The sequence below is a fragment of the Silene latifolia genome, chromosome 2, assembly GCF_048544455.1.
Source record: "Silene latifolia isolate original U9 population chromosome 2, ASM4854445v1, whole genome shotgun sequence".
NCBI lineage: Eukaryota > Viridiplantae > Streptophyta > Magnoliopsida > Caryophyllales > Caryophyllaceae > Silene > Silene latifolia.
The window spans coordinates 66,695,803-66,714,332 of record NC_133527.1 but is presented as its reverse complement, the minus strand read 5'-3'; the positions used below and the strand labels follow the sequence as shown (position 1 = coordinate 66,714,332).

At 34.1% G+C, this 18,530-nt stretch overlaps 1 long non-coding RNA gene across 1 annotated transcript in view; it reads right to left on the bottom strand.

Moving 5' to 3' along the window:
- LOC141629766 (uncharacterized) overlaps positions 1 to 12,989 on the bottom strand; it is a 129,748-nt gene extending 116,759 nt beyond the window's left edge. The window contains exons 1-3 of the long non-coding RNA XR_012537349.1: positions 12,840 to 12,989; positions 12,673 to 12,740; positions 11,225 to 11,311 (exon numbers count right to left, since the gene is read on the bottom strand). This is a non-coding gene — a long non-coding RNA (uncharacterized LOC141629766). The remainder of the gene's footprint in view (positions 1 to 11,224; positions 11,312 to 12,672; positions 12,741 to 12,839) is intronic.
- Positions 12,990 to 18,530: the final 5,541 nt, after the last annotated feature.

Here is an 18,530-nt window from a genome sequence, read left to right as displayed (position 1 = left end):
CATATTCGGAAACCAACTCCATTGGTCCCTTGAACTTCGGTTGTGGCACGCATCTCGAGGTAACACCGTCTTTATGTATCGCCATCTTGAAGTAATCCGTCTTGGGAACTCCGAAATAAATAAAATTACATAATTTCCTATTATGCATTTGTAACTAAAATAAAATAAATCTATTAAATTACAAAACGGTGATACGAGATCACAATAAATTACAACCGAATCGATATTCCCATACATTTCGGGTAATACCAATTAAAAACTAAGGCCATACTAAGTAAAATTACATAATTTAAAAATTACATAAAATAAAATTATGACAATCATAAATAAAATGCAGCATTACAATATGTATGAACATGCCCAATTTTATGCAAAATCGCCTTTAAGTAGCCAATATCGTATATTACTTGGTTTTTATGGATTTGCGTGATTCAACGTTTTATAATCACAAAAATTACATAAATTCATATTTATGCATAAGTTAATTACCCTAACCTCTTAGGACTCAAAATTTAGTCTTCACTAATTATTTGACCATAATTAACTCATATTTCTAAAATTTGTTCATTAATGGACTTAAAATTACAAAAAAATGCTATAAATTTCAAATAAATCACAAAAATTCAAATAAATTTGAAATTTGAAATTTAAACTCATGAACATTCTGAAAAAATACCATGACACTCATAATGTTCAAAAACCTAGGTTAAAAATTTCGAAATTTATCCGGGAAAAAACAATGTTGTGGTTTATCGGTTTTAACAAAACAAATAATCATAAAAACATGAGAAAAATTATATTCATCAACTTTTCAATTTTATATCTGAAAAAGATAATAAAATGCAACATGTGACATTTTTCCTTAGTCATGGAGTATGTTTTATTAATATTTCACTAATTAAGTCACTATTTATGCTATTTTTCTTCAAAAAATCATAAATCATGCATAAAGACTTCAATATAGCCTATTATTTTACACACATCTTGTAAAATTGTATGTGACAACATACTAAATTTTTATGACCAGATTCGAAATTTATCTCATATTAACCTATTTTTCATCTAAATCCGATTTTAATAATGAAAAATCCATTTTTCGAGCATAAGAAGTCCACAAATTATGAAAATTTACAGGTCATCTCAAAATAAAACATGTGATAACATATCCAAAAATCACTGTAAAATTCAAAGTTTAGCTAATTTTAGTCCGAAAATGACATTTTATTCATAAAATCATATTTTAATGTCATTATTGTATAATATGAACAATAAAAATCCATAAAATTAACCAAAATATCCTAACAAAATTTTAGGACCAGAAACTTAACATGCATAAATTTATTTCATGATATATCATAATAACACAAATTTACAACTTTTTTATGTTAATCGTATAACTCGGAAAAAATTTTAACCGATTTGCATGCAAACAACCAAGGCTCTTGATACCGCTTGTTAGAAATCTAGATCACTTTACTAACATATTCATATATGTTTTATGTTAATTTAATCATAAAATTAATTGGTGATCTTATGCATGCAAACTATAAACAATTTAAAGAAGAAATCTTTATCTTACATTGGTATTTCGGTTTATATGGGCACAAGAGAGATCTCCTTCTCTCTTGTTCTTGTGCTCTCCTTAATGGATGAACTAGGATCCAAGTGTAGGATCCCTCCCAAAGTAAAATACCCAAGGTAAACTCTTAATTAAATTAATATTATCAATACTAGAATAATATTAATTTAGCATAAAATTTGACCCAAAAATATTATGAAACTCTCTATTATTTCGGTTAGAGAGAAGGAAGAGAAGGAAGAGTTTTTATCTTTCTAAAACTCAAATTTTAGATGAATGAATAATGAGCTAATACACTAATTATTTTGTAGTGTATGTTAGGTAAAATAAGAAGAAAAACAAAGTGTTTTTCTTCTCAAAAAACCGGGTGGAAGAGGGGGAGAATAGAGAGCCAATGCATGCATGAGTTTGTCTTCACAATGACCACAAGGTTGCATGGCTAGTTTATTAGGGAAATGATTATGCTCACCACTAACATAATCAACACAATTTCATCCTAATACCCCTTTAATTTCGGTATACATAGATAATATGGACTCCATATTATCTTTGTCAAAATGTCAATTTGTCTTATGTCACATGTCATATGTTACATAAATTTGTTATGTATTTTTAACATATTAAAAATCAACGTATTAATAAAAATACGTCATATACAAAAATCGACTTAGCAATTCATAATTGCTTGTACCAAAATATTTTGCCAATTTATAAATCACAATAACTTGTATTTATAATATTCATTCAATTTCAATTGTTTCCTTAAACAATAATTTCATCCAAGTAATGAAACAATTCGATTACTCAGACCGTATCTTATTTAATCATATTACAATGAGATACGTAAATTTATCTTCCAAAATCGTCCGTCAATTTTTAAGAAATTTAATTGACCCGTACCGTCAAACGATCAATTAAATGATCAATTAAGAGTGTTACCCTTTAGGTATGACCTAAGGGGATCAACTGGTCACCACCGTCTCACGACAATAATGCCAAACTCTAGTCAGCCAATCATTACCGATATGTGTGGACCAGTTGACTGTAAAATATTACTTCCCAATTGTATTCTTTATAATTAGACTTAAACATGTGATCATCATGATCAACGGTTGTGATCGCATTATTGTCCGAGGACACATATTCCAACAGCTACGCCATACGCATCATTCTCTCCTTCTTCAAAAAGAATCGTTCCGATTCTTATGCATTCCAATGTTGTTTGGATTTTTTTTTTTTTTTTTTTTAAGACACCATTTTTTTTTGTTGTTGTTGTATCTAGAACTCTCTCTAGAGATAGTAATCAAAACCGATTAACCCTCAAACAACCTCGCTTGAGTTTAACCCTTGAACTCCAATCGCAATCGAAAATTCAACAAATAACTTGGCTTTAACACGCCTAGGAGCGTCTAGATTTACGAAAATCAAGAGCCGAGGCTCTGATACCACTTGATGCATATTGAGCAGAAACGAAAAAGAATAAAAATGATATTTGTTTCGATATCTTGTGAAGAGATCGAACTAATGGGATATTTGCTTAGACATCAATAATAATCGTGAAAACAATGGGATATTTGCTAGGGTTAGTGAAGGAAATGTAGATTCATATACATACTAACATACTCATATATGTCTAATTAATTTGTCATAAAATTAAAACGGATTTTATGCATGCAAACAAAATATAAATAGAAGATAAATCACATCCTTACATTGATGTTTCGGTTTTATTGGGCACAAAAGAAATCTCCTTTTTCTTTTGTTCTTGAGCTTTCCTTATGGATGAACAAGATCTAAGTATAAGATCTCTCCCTAAGCTTTATACCCAAGGCTTTCTCTTAATCTAATTAATATTATTTTGAGCTAGTATAATATTAATCTAGGTAGAAAATTGAACCAAAATATTTATAAAACACATATATATTTCGGTTTTATGGAGGAAGAAGTAGAGAGCTTTTTATCTCTCTAGAATACTCATTTTGGATGAACAAGTGAATGAATAATACACCCATAACATTATAGTGTATATTTAAAATATAAGAGGAAAAATCAAGTGATTTTTCTTCTCTAAAAATCCGGCCAAGAGGAGGTGGAAAGGAGCCAATGCATGGGCTCATTTGTCTTCACAATGCACCATAGGCATGCATGGCTACTAAAGCAAAACAATCATTATGTTTAGCTACTAATTAAACAATTAATTAGCTTAACCCTCTTCTTGTAATTTCGGTCCATTTGTTAATATGGATTCCATATTATTTTTGTCAATTGTCAATATGTCACATGTCATATGTGACATAAATTTGTTATGTATTTTTAACATATTAAAAATCAACGTATTAGTAAAAATACGTCATATACAAAATCGACTTAGTAATTCATAATTACTTGTACCAAAATATTTTATCGTTTATAAATCGCATTTATAATAATTCATTCAAATTTAATTGTTTCCTTAAACAATAATTTCATCCGAGTAATGATATAATTCAATTACTCAGACCGTATCTCATTTAATCACATTTCAATTTGATACGTAAATTTTACTTCCAAAATCGTCCGTCAATTTTCAAATAATTTAATTAACTCGTAACGTTATACGATTAATTAAATAATCAATTAAGAGTATTGCCCTTTAGGTATGACCTAGGGGGTCAACTGATCACCACCGTCACAGACGAGTAATGTCAAACTCTAGTCACCAATCATTACCGATATATGTTGTTGATTTGTGATAACAAAATTACTTCCCAATTGTATTCTTTAAAATGAGATTTAATAATGATATTTAAATCATGTGATCGCACTATTGTTGAGGACACATTTCCCAACAGTTAGACCTATAACTTGAACAATGGTGAACTATAATCAAGGCCTATTGATTATAACTCGGGAATTCGATTAAGAACGCATCTTAAAACGAACCATGTTTGTTCTCTATTCAAGAAAATGAGTTTTGTGAAACTCACAAGTTTTTTTCTAATTCTCAAATTGTTGGATTCATGGATCATTACAAATGAGAGAAATCGGACTATAAATAGGCCGATTCACAAGCCTAACCATGGGCTCCTAGGCGAAAATCAAATGCTACAATTAATGCTCTTATTGGAAACTACAAATAATAATTAGAAGGCTTAGGATTCTTAGGTGCATCGAACAAATCCTTCGACGCATCCTTGCTGATCCGTGCACCTGTTCCAACAACAACATCGAACAAGGCCTTCGAGCTTGCCCATCGATCTTGCATATCGACGTCTCATATTGACGAACTTGATCGAATGCTCCTTGCTTATATATTATGGCCAATCGAACTCGTCCCATATTTCGAAGCTCGATAAGTCTTTATTAACTAGAAAATAGAAATAATAAGCTACTTAATTAACTCTAATTCCGACTTGATTTTATGATTCATAGTTATTAAATAGTCGCTACGCCATACGCATCATTCTCTCCTTCTTCAAAAAGAATCGTCCCGATTCTTGTGCCTTCCAATGTTGATTGCATTTTTTTTTTTTTTTGTATCTAGAACTCTCTCTAGAGATAGTAATCAAAACCAATTAACCCTCAAACGGCATCGCTTGAGTTTATCCCTTGAACTCCAATTTCAATCGAAAATTCAACAAATAACTTGGCTTTGACACGCCTAGGACTGTCTAAATTTAAGGAAATCAAGAGCCGAGGCTCTGATACCACTTGATGCGTATTGAGCGGAAATGAAAAAGAATAAAAAGGATATATTTGTTTCGATATCTTGTGAAGAGATCGAACTAATGGAATATTTACTTCAAGATCAATAATAATCACTACTACAAAAATTGATGCAATGCAACATTTCATCTGCAACACTTTGTTTTTTATGTTGCATTTTAGTTAATCATGCAACACTTTATTCAAAAATGTTGCTTTTATTGATATAGGGCATCACTTTAAGAGAAGTGTTGCATTGTATTGTTATAAATGCAACGTTTTGACACAAATGTTGCATTTTGTCGCAACACTTTAAGCAACAATAGCAACATCACTAGTACAATTAGTCCTATTGACATCGCCACAATAACATCGCTTTTAGTTGAAACGATGTAAATGTTCGTAAATAACATCGATTCTTTCAAAAACCGATGTCAATTGATTGCATTTTTATTTATTTATGTCGGTTACTTTTAAAAAGCAGTGTAATAGAATATTAGTATCAACAGTTCTAACATCGGTTTTGGTAAAATCGATGTGAAAGCAATTAAGCATTCTCAAACTAGGTTTAAACCGGTCAGCCTCGATTTGACCGATGACCCGTCGCGGGACTCGAGTCGGGGGTTTGTCTTTGAGGTGAGATTGGTTATTGGAGGTTTTACGTTGATGCCTTAATATTTGTGACTATCATTTCACATGTTGGTTGTTGGATGAATTGGTTGCCTTATACTTCAGTCTTCTTGTCTTGTTGCCATTTTAACTTGTTCTCATGAATTATGAGATTAACGGTTAGCTGGAATTTGGATTATTATTGATATTGGAGATTTTGTTGGATTGTCAGCTGAATATGCTCTTGCGTAACCTTTCATATACTAGGGTGTGTATGATCATATGAGTGTGCAATTTTGGACTCTTTGCCTCTCTTATGGTTAATTGAGTGTCCTACTTGTCTTGTGTGGTGTGGGCTAAAGTATTCAAGCTGGGACCTAGATTGGTTTTATTTAGGTCCTAGGTGAGTATTTCGGTCTTCATCATAGATAGGTCATTATAGTCTTTGACGAGTGTATGTTCACAGCTTAATAGCCTTTGTGTTCCTGGCTTGGTGGGTTTATATCCAAGTTGGGGCATGACCTTCTCGCCTATTTTGTGAGGAGATGGTCAGCTTAAGTACTAGCCAACCCTTTGGTGGACTCCTTAGGGTACTCATGTGGTTTTATCATGAGTCTTGGGTGCGGTGGTTTTATCCGCATTTCGCTAGGTCTGCGCAGTCTAGGATTAGGGTTGAGTCGTATCTTGGCCATGTTTTATTCATATTAACCTCTGAGCCAAAATACTAGCTTCCCTACCTCGTGGTATAGACTCGAGTTACAAAGTGACTACTGACTGTACTAGGAACTTATGCCTGTCTCTAGATATATTGCCCTTTCTTGTTTGATGATTCTATGAATCATAGAAGGTGAGATGCAAGCCGGCTATGGTTGATAGAGTTTGGATTCCTGGATGTTATGTGATTCACATGATAGTGTAGTATGAGTCGGTCTAGTATTCACATGCTAGGACTATGTGTTGTTATATTGTTGTTCACATGATAAGTACGATTGTCTAGCATCTATATGCTAAGGCTATGTGTTATTCATATTCATATTCTTATGTTTACATGTTATATTAATTATGACATTTCGTGGCTGGGAGAACTCGGAGTTACTCCCCACTGACTGTGGCTTTCGTATTTGTATAAAATGCGATCGACAGGTAGGTGATGCATATATGGGTTACATGGACGAGCTAGCGAGCAAAGTAACCTTGGAACCTAGATTGGTTTTATTTTATTGTGACCCTTAAACACTTTTTATGTCACATACATTTTAGGGACATATGTCTCCCTTTCTCATATTTGGGTTGTATAACTTTGTTTCGCGACTTTAGCGATGTTTCACTCATGAGATTTATTTTGGACCTTGCATGTTTGACACCTTCCCATTTGGATATCTTTATAACAGGTTCAGGTTTTAAAAATTACAGGTTTTTACCCAAATGAACCTATTACAAACATATCCATGCAGTTTTATGCTAGAATTACGTGTTTACTTTTCCGCAATAAATGAGGGTGTCACAGTTGGTATCAGAGCATATTTACTCCCGACGCACGTTTGTGCACCCCAATATAAATAACTTGACCTTAAAATAATAAACTTGAGAGATGGGTAAGATGGGTAGACTTAGGACCTTATGTTGTAGTCTCTTTGTGTTTGCTCTTTGTTAGGTACTAACCTGTTTGTTGATTGTCATTTAATAATTGTTGCGTTCTTGGATCAATGACCGTAAGCTTATCTATAGCTAATGGAGTTATTACCCTTATTATAAAAAAAAAAAAAAAAAAAAATTGAACTAAAGGTTTTGAAAATATTTTAATGTTTTTCACTGGTTTTAACGTCAATTAGTGTTAAAGCTTGTTATTGGAGACGTCTGATAATTAGTTTTATCATTTGTTGGTGTAAAAATGTATTTTTATGTCTTTGAATTGGAATATTGATGTTCTTGAGTGATCGCCAAGAGTATCTCCGTTCCATTGAAAGGACACTTATATTTTAAGAAGATCAAGATTTAGTGCCTATTGCTGAGGATTGAAGATTTGTTCAACCTTTGAAGAATGCTTCTACTTCCTTGAAGATGTTTCTCGTTCTTTTTGTATCTCGCCTTATTCTTAATCTCTTGGTGCTTATCCTCCTTCTAAACTCCCTTCTGTTTTACTTTAAAAGCTACGCTTGTACTCCTAACTTGTCCTTTGTTCTTTGCTTATCCTCCCTTAACGCCATTAGATAGTACTTTTTCTTGTGAGAAATGAAAATTCGACTTTTGAGGAGATTGTTTGTGTCTGACCCTTAACCCTGGTTTTGAGAAGTCGTGATGTTAGAAAGACTTAGGTAATGTGATGAGACATACTTAGTGATTCTTATACCTAGTTCCTTGACAAAGTGAGTATAATCGATTGGTGGATTCTTTGTGTTAGGAATGAGTTGCCTATGTAATTAAAGTTATAGAACTTGGCTTTGTTGTTTATGTTTGGGATTTGAAAGCTTAGTAGGTTGAGCGTCGTCACCTTAGGAGTAAACATGAGATAAGTTTAGAATATGAATTTGGAAGAAAACCCATTTTTAGATGTTAACAATCCCGTATAGATTGGGAATGTGATTTGGTGTTAGTTGTTTCTTGAGAACTTTGTTGAGAAGTCTTTGTCAATTCATTCTTTAGTTTTTAAAACATTGAGGTTGTGTCAAGTGCTTGAGATACAGAGATGCTTTTATACTTGAGTGGTAGATTTGCTTTAGGGAAATCCTAATATGTGATAAGATAGGTGGAAGAAGTATCTAACCGATTTATCACCCCTTAAGCGAGCGTTTATTTTACCTTGACCCTTGTTTTGGGATTTGGTCATTTTGTTATGAAGGTACAATACGCTAATAGGCGTGACCTTTAGAGAGAACCTTAAGTTTTAGGAAGCGTATGGATTAAGCTTTAAAATCCTCTTTCGTACCATTAATCATTTTCCTCCCTTTCGTTCATACCTTGGTTGGATTTGATTCTTAAGTATAAAAGTTTACTCGTTATTTCCTTGTCTTGAATACCTCCCTAATTCTAATATCTCTTACTGGTTGTTAACTAGTTATCTTTATGATTCGACTCTTTTAGTCTCACATCTTGACATGTTCATATATCCCTTTTTAAATTTCCTATCATTTTCGACTGGTTATTACCCTTTGTTTCCTTAGTGGAGTGATGACATTGTTGTTTGAGATTTGAGTATCTGGCGTTTCCTTGTTGTCTAATTTCCCTTTTTCTTTGACCATAAGCGTTACCGTTCATACCTCTCTCCCTCGCTTCATCATGCTCCTCCTTTAATTTTGATCTTTGGTAAAACTCTTATCTTTTACATCCTTGTAAATTTGACTTCAATTCTTATCCCTAGGAAGTTCATCATAGTTCTTTTGATTAGTTAAGTTTGAACTCTCTTAACGTACTTTGCATTTATGATATCTAAGTTCTTTCCTTTTCGTACAATTTCTGAACGTTTCAAGCTATCATTTTTGGTTCATTGTTAAAAATTTATATTATCTTTACAAAATCTTACCTATTTTAAAATGTTCGAAAATGAAAATTTGATTTAGTTCCCCATCATTCCTTGAGTGTAAATTTATTTATCATGATTTTAATTGCTAAACCCGAGATTTCTTTAAATTTTATCCAATTTCTGTTAACTTTGATCTATTTATGATTCCTTTGTCAAAGTTTAATATCATATTTTTAGGAATTTAATTCCTTTTGAGTTTAAAAGTGAAACCTTTATTTCCATTTTGGCTTATGCAAAAGAAAATTTGAGTGGATTACCTTTCTTTGGATTTTAACGTTGATCGGACGTTATTAGAGACGTTTAATAGCTTCTTCTATGCTTGTCGGCGAGTGATTTTTGTTTTAAATTTGTCTTTGACTTGGAAAGTTAGCGTTCTTGTGTGCACGACAAGAGCAATTTCGTTCCATGAATGAGACTTATACTTTTGAAAACTCTTCATTAATGTTTTTTTGAAAGTATTTTGATTTTTGATTTATACAAATGATTTGCCTTTGACCTTATCTTGGATTTGGAATGTGATGTTCTTGAATGCGCAACGAGAACACTTCCGTTCCTCTGATGAGAGTCTGGTTCTGTCGGAAAATTTTAGTTGAAGTTCTTGAAAGAATTTTGATTCTTACGATAAGTGACCTTTTAAATGTTTTGGTTACCGATTCCCATTCCAGTTTTATTTTTATAACCTTTCATTTATACTTTCAAGTTTCGAGGACGAAACTTTTTAAAAGATGGGGTGATTGTAACACCCCATATTTTATTAAGTTGGATAAAATTCTTTTAATTGCTATTTTGAATTTAATTACATCATTTAACGATTTATATATATATGCTTAGCTAATTAATTAATTTCATCATAATTCGATACGTTAATTTTAATAATCATTAATAAGTTTATTTAAAGTTAGTTCGAGTTTATTGAAGTTAGTTCGAGTTTATTTATTTAATAATTTCCGATCCTTTTACGAGTCCTTTATGAAAGTCGGCCCTTAGTGGATTCAAAACGGATTTAGGAAAAGTCATCCAATTAGCTATTTTGAGTTATTTTGCTAAATTATCAAATTTCGTTAAACTCCGCTAATTTAGTAAAAATCGTTAATAACTCCGATTCGAATCGAATTCCTATTATTTCCGTTAGCTGGCTGAGGTTATTTTATTTTCACTCATTAAATTTATTTATTATTGATTCCGTTTTATTACTGAAACTTTTACTAAAACCGATTTTATTAACTCGAGACGGTTTTAAAAACGAGCGAAATTACTTAACGATGAAGAAAGATACGTATAATAAATAGCAGGCTAGCAGGCTGCTGTCTCTTTTTCCCACGTCTCTTTTCTTCTTTTCCTTTTCTTCGTCCTTCTTTTTCCTTCTGTTTGTTCCTTCTTCAACTTTTGTCTATAATCCGTCCTGGTGTTCCGTTTGTCATCCGTTTTCAACTATTTTTGTTCCATAGCGCTCCTCTCGTCGTTCTCGTCAATCCGTTGTAAGTAAAATTCATTTTCGTCATGTATTTTTACAAACGCAATTTATACTTTCAGCTTTATTTATTATAAGACGATTGTAGATGCTAAGATAGACGGTCTTGTATAAGATTTGTTAGTCATAAATGATTAGTTCAATCGGAAAAAGGTAACAATGATAGGTTACTCAATATTACTTGTAAAATATGTTTATTTCGAATGCTGGTTAGTCTGTTTTATAATTGAGACGGTGTATAATTATATATAGGGATCCTTATGGATGTTAATTAGTTTGTTGTATAGTTGAGACGGTGTATACTGATATGTGGAGATGATTGAGTGTGACATTAATTCGTCGAGTAACTCGGAATAGTTACCTTACGCTAGCAAAGAGACAAGTAAAAACTTGAGAAAGCTTCTAAAACCCCAAAATTACTCTTCATCTTCAACCCCATATGAGTCACCTAAAATAATTATGTGAAAGGACGATATTAACGAATTATCGTTATATAAAATATGAGACGGAAATTAATTTAATTATATTTTAAATAAACCAAACTAGCGTCAAAACAATTTATAGATACGGCCCAAACTCGCGACTTAGCCAGGCCACTGCCTAGGCCATGGCCAGGCCACTGCCCAGGCCACGGCTAGGCCACGGCCAGGCCACAGCTAGGCCACGGCCAGGCCACAGCTAGGCCACGGCCAGGCCACAGCCAGGCCACGGCCAGGCCATAGCTAGGCCAATCCCTACTGTCCAGCCGTCTTAGGACGGTTTCCTAGGCCAAACCACGACGGATATCACCCAAACAAAAGACCCAAACCCAACATGTACATGTACTTGAGACGTTAGCAAAGAGGTTGGTTCAATTTAACATAAAGAAACCCGTCAAAACAGCCCGCTAAAACTGCTCGACAAAACCCATTTTCACTATTAAAGAAGCTCATTTGTGACCGTCTTAAGACGAAATTTTAAGCATTAAAATGATAGTATTCACCCAATTAAATTACCCAACATAATCACCCACTTCACCATGAATCCAAAGGTACCAACTTTTCTCAAAATGGATAAATAAAACTTGTATAAAACCGTCTCAAACCAACACCACATGAACATTCAATTATGAAAATTTCCCCAAATTATGACCATACGAGTCTACGTGTAATTACCAACTAGCATGACCATAAAGTCAAGATTAATCAGTTACCAAACTTTTCTCGTACTCCATTCCTCAATTCTTAATTAACCCAACAGCTATTAACAAGCTATAGGTATACTTTCCAAATCCTTAACCTCTTGTACTCCCAAATATAGTGCTTTTCGTCATGCATTCAAATCATCTAACAAATACTAAACCTTAATTGACGTAATTCATGTAGTACACCTATCCATGAGTTGTTAAACTTATATAACTCACGAATTCCAAATTCAATTACACGGTATGTAGCTAGATGATCAACCACTAGTTGTCAAAATATGCTTAACCCCAACATTAATGGCTTACCATTGCCAAATTCATAAACCACACTTTACCAAACTTACCAAACTACGTTGCCTATACCAGTTTCACCAATATACCATCTCCAACCCATTAACCAAACTTCATCCTCCTGTTTCTTATTATCATAAATTCCGTTGATAATACATGACTCAAACCCATCTCACAGAGTAACAAAATTAAGAGTAGAGAACATAAAATTACTAGTACGCATAATATTAAACCACCACAATAAATCAATATTATCATCTATTGACAAATAATTGCACATATACATACAACCCCAAACAATATTAATAATAATAGGATCGGTAAAATCGTGTTACCTTAAACGCCCCTTATTCTACGAATAAATGGTCCACAAGGCACGAGCCTCACCCCGGGTCTTCGAATCCTTCATAAAAGGGCAAGAAAACGGAATAAAGAAGCTAAAAGACGACACTTTTATAAGACGGCGAAAGACGAAACCACTACAAAAAGGAGACTTTCTTACCTTAAAAGGAGGAGGAAGGAAAGGGGAAGAGAATGGTACAAAAATTACGGAATTTGGTTGAGAATGGAGGCGGGATCTGAGGTTTGAATGATCGGAAAAAGACGGACTGATGTTGTTGCTATTGAATTACGCAGAAAGGGAAGGGGAAAAGAAGGGGGTGGGGACGGGTAGTTAGTAATAATATTAATAATAAATGACGAGCTTGCTTGCCTGCTATTAATTATACGTACGTTACTTCATCGTTAAGTAATTTCGTTCGTTTTTAAAACCGTCTCGAGTTAATAAAAACCGGTTTTTAGTAAAAGTTTCGGTAATAAAACGGAATTAATAATAAATAAATTTAATGAGTGAAAATAAAATAAACTCGGCTAGTTAACGGAAATAATACGATATCAGCTTGAATCGGAATTATTAGCGATTTTTACAAAACTAACGGATATTAATAAAAATTGCTAATTTAGTGAAATAAGCTCAAAATAGCTAATTGGACGGTTTCGTTCCCAAAATCCATCTCGGGTTTACTTAAAACAACTTTCATAAGGACTCGTAAAGAAACGGAAATTATTAAATAAATAAACCCGAACTAGCTTCAATAAATTCGAACTAACTTTAAATAAACTTATTAATGATTATTAAAATTAACGTATCGAATTATGATGAAATTAATTAATTAGCTAGGCATATATATATAAATCGTTAAATGATGTAATTAAATTCAAAATAGCAATTAAAAGAATTTTATTCAACTTAATAAAATACGGGGTGTTACAATTGAGACGGTGTATACTGACCTCTAGGGTTCATTTGGGATGCTAGCTAGTAAGTGGTATATTTAAGACGGTGTATGCTGACATGTAGGGATTGTTTTGGGATGCTATTTGGGATTTTAACTGTGATTGTTTTGTGTCTAATTGTAAAAAGGGGCTGTGAGATGGTCTTATACTTGGTTTTGGTCATTGTTTGGTTGGTGGTTTGAGCCAACTTTCTTATTTCCGTCTGAAAACTGAGCTGTTATGGGCTGTGTGGTGGCGGGTTGTGAGGCCGGGTATGGCTGCTCGTGAAGTCGCGTTAAGGACTGCTCAAATGGTCCAAGAGCCGTGGCTTTGGGTGCTCGTAGTGTAGGCTTGGGTCATTTAAAATATAATTAGATAACCGTCTCTTATTTTATATAACGATAATTCGTTAATATCGTTCTTTCACATAATTATTTTAGGTGGCTCATATGTGGTTGAAGATGAAGAGTAATTTTGGGTTTTAGGAGCTTTCTCAAGGGTTATTTGCCTTTTTCTAGCTTAAGGTAACTATTCCGAGTTACTCGACGAATTAATGTCACATTAGTAGTTGATGTTGTGTTTGTTGTTTGTTAAGTGTTTAGGTGATTGATAATGTGTTACTTTCGTTTTTCACATGATAGAAATTGGAAATAGCATGAGAATAATATTGCGATAAATTTTGTGATTAGGGCCAAAGTAGGCCAAGACTCTGAGCTGGGCCAGATTGACCGAACGAGTTTGGTCAAACTAGGTTTAAACCGGTCAGCCTCGATTTGGCCGATGACCCGTCGCGGGACTCGGGTCGAGGGTTTGTCTTTGAGGTGAGATTGGTTATTGGAGGTTTTACGTTGATGCCTTAATATTTGTGACTATCATTTCACATGTTGGTTGTTGGATGAATTGGTTGCCTTATACTTCAGTCTTCTTGTCTTGTTGCCATTTTAACTTGTTCTCATGAATTATGAGATTAACGGTTAGCTGGAATTTGGATTATTATTGATATTGGAGATTTTGCTGGATTGTCAGCTGAATATGCTCTTGCGTACCCTTTCATATACTAGGGTGTGTATGATCATATGAGTGTGCAATTTTGGACTCTTTGCCTCTCTTATGGTTAATTGGGTGTCCTACTTGTCTTGTGTGGTGTGGGCTAAAGTATTCAAGCTGGGACCTAGATTGGTTTTATTTAGGTCCTAGGTGAGTATTTCGGTCTTCATCATAGATAGGTCATTATAGTCTTTGACGAGTGTATGTTCACAGCTTAATAGCCTTTGTGTTCCTGGCTTGGTGGGTTTATATCCAAGCTGGGGCATGACCTTTCTGCCTATTTTGTGAGGAGATGGTCAGCTTAAGTACTAGCCAACCCTTTGGTGGACTCCTTAGGGTACTCATGTGGTTTTATCATGAGTCTTGGGTGCGGTGGTTTTATCCGCATTTCGCTAGGTCTCTTGCAGTCTAGGATTAGGGTTGAGTCGTATCTTGGCCATGTTTTATTCATATTAACCTCTGAGCCAAAATACTAGCTTCCCTACCTCGTGGTATAGACTCGAGTTACAAAGTGACTATTGACTGTACTAGGAACTTATGCCTGTCTCTAGATATATTGCCCTTTCTTGTTTGATGATTCTATTAATCATAGAAGGTGAGATGCAAGCCGGCTATGGTTGATAGAGTTTGGATTCCTGGATGTTATGTGATTCACATGATAGTGTAGTATGAGTCGGTCTAGTATTCACATGCTAGGACTATGTGTTGTTATATTGTTGTTCACATGATAAGCACGATTGTCTAGCATCTATATGCTAAGGCTATGTGTTATTCATATTCATATTCTTATGTTTACATGTTATATTAATTATGACATTTCGTGGCTGGGAGAACTCGGAGTTACTCCCCACTGACTGTGGCTTTCATGTTTGTATAAAATGCGATCGACAGGTAGGTGATGCATATATGGGGTACATGGACGAGCTAGCGAGCAAAGTAACCTTGGAACCTAGATTGGTTTTATTTTATTGTGACCCTTAAACACTTTTTATGTCACATACATTTTAGGGACATATGTCTCCCTTTCTCATATTTGGGTTGTATAACTTTGTTTCGCGACTTTAGCGATGTTTCACTCATGAGATTTATTTTGGACCTTGCATGTTTGACACCTTCCCATTTGGATATCTTTATAACAGGTTCAGGTTTTAAAAATTACAGGTTTTTACCCAAATGAACCTATTACAAAGATATCCATGCAGTTTTATGCTAGAATTACGTGTTTACTTTTCCGCAATAAATGAGGGTGTCACAGAAATGAACAACTACATACAAGATCAAATTAGATTATAGAACATGAAATAGTAATCAGGCATTGACTATTCATATGTGATAATCGCATTTGTCGTTCGAGTTTTACTTTAAAACTCTTTTATTATACTTTGTTACATCCAAACGGGTTGTAGAGACAACATTGAACCCCGTTAAAGTGAACACGGATTAGCATGGTATTCGCCCATAGTCACTTGTATGAGGTGACGTCTCGAAGTGATTAGAGTGTGATGCGATTGATGGCAAGTTCAAGTGCCATAGAGTCATGTGAGATGACTAGTCGATCACATAGGCAGACTGTTAGGAACACTTTGTCGGGCAGTGACCGCTTATAGAGTTCCGGCAAATTTATATAGCCTGGTCGTGGCAAGAGCTACTATAGTATTCTAATGAGTCGATTCTTTTGACTAAAGACTGTTCACCTAAGATGGCACAGTTTCAGATTAACTTTGATTTGTGTTACTACGACCATCGTAAATGGGGTCAAATGGGCATATTTTGGGTTATGATGGCTGTGGCTAGTCGAAGGGAATAAGTGCGATAGGAATTGTCCACCCCTTGTCAGGGTTAAAACAATATCTCAGGGCCACTCGAGGAGTAATGTGAAGGAAATGTAGATTCATATACATATTAACATACTCATATATGTCTTAATTAATTTGTCATAAAATTAATACGGATTTAATGCATGCAAACAATATGAAAAATAGAGGAGAAATCATGTCCTTACATTGGTGATTTCGGATTTATTGGGCACAAAAGAAATCTCCTTTTCTTTTGTTCTTGAGCTTTCCTAAGATGGAAGAACAAGATCCAAGTATAGGATCTCTCCTTAGGATTAATACCCAAAGCTTTCTCTTAATTCAAATTAATATTATAAGTACTAGTATAATATTAATCTAGTAGAAAATTGAACCAAAAATATTTATAGAACACTTAAATATTTCGGTTTATAGAGAGAAGAAGAGGAGGATTTTTATTCTCTCTAGAAATTGTATTTTGGATGATGGGTTAGAATGAATAATGATGCACACACTTGAAGTAATGTGTTAATCAAAAATCTAAGGCAAAACCCTTGCCTTTCCCTTGGTAAAACCGGGTAGGAGGGAAGAGGAGGGAAGAAAACTCACCCAATGCATGCCCTTGTTTGCCTTCACAATGCAAACTAGGGTTGCATGCCTACTCTTGTTAGTAATCATTGTGTTTTCTAATTATAATATAAACACAATATGTAGCTAAATACTCCTCCAAATTTCGGCACTTTACTTAATATGGATTCCATATTATTTTTGTCAATTGTCAATATGTCACATGTCATATGTCACATAAATTTGTTATGTATTTTTAACATTTTAAAAATCAACGTATTATTAAAATACGTCATATACAAAAATCGACTTAGTAATTTCATAATTACTTGTACCAAAATATTTTACCATTTATAAATCACAACAGATTGTATTTATAAAAATTCATTCAATTTCGATTGTTTCTTTAAACAATAATTTCATCCGAGTAATGAAACAATTCGATTACTCAGACCGTATCTCATTTAATCGCATTTCAATATGATACGTAAATTTTACCTCCAAAATCGTCCGTCAATTTTCAAGTAATTTAATTAACTCGTAACGTTATACGATTGATTAAATAATCAATTAAGAGTGTTGCCCTATAGGTATGACCTAGGGGGTCAACTGATCACCACCGTCACACGACAGTAATGTCAAACTCTAGTCAGCCAATCATTACCGATATATGTTGACCAGTTGACAGTAACAATATTACTTCCCAATTGTATTCTATATGATGAGACTTAAACATGTGATCATCATGATCAACAGTCGTGATCGCATTATTGTCGGAGGACACATATTCCAACAATCTCCCACTTGTCCTCGACAAGTGTGCGTCACCAATTCTCTTGTCCTATTACTATCTCCCACTCAATGCAAGGTGTCTTTCAGGTCGTACTTGCAAGTGATCATATCGAGAGTGGTTTCCTCGATCTGGAGAATAACTGATTGACCGGACTTATCTATCATAGATACTTTCCGAGCGTGGCCACGCATTTCCAGTTCATTACTCCTCGAGTGGCCCTGAGATATTGTTATAACCCTGACTAGGGGTGGACAATTCCTATCGCAGTCATTCCCTTCGATTAGCCACAGCCATCATAACCCAAAATATGCCCATTTGACCCCATTTACGAAGGTCGTAGTAACACAAATCAAAGTTAATCTGAAACTGTGCCAACTTAGGCGAATAGTCTTTAGTCAAAAGAATCGACTCATTCGAATACTATAGTAGCTCTCGCCACGACCAGGCTATATAAATTTGCCAGAACTCTATAAGCGGTCATTAGGCCCGACAAAAAGTTCCTAACAGTCTGCCTATGTGATCGACTAGTCATCTCACATGACTCTATGGCACTTGAACTTGCCATCAATCGCATCACACTCTAGTCACTTCGAGACGTCACCTCATATAAGTAACTATGGGCAAGTACAATGTTAATCCATGTTCACTTTAACGGGGTTCAATTGTCTCTACAACCCGTTTGGATATAACAATGTACAAGGTGAGTTGATAATAACTC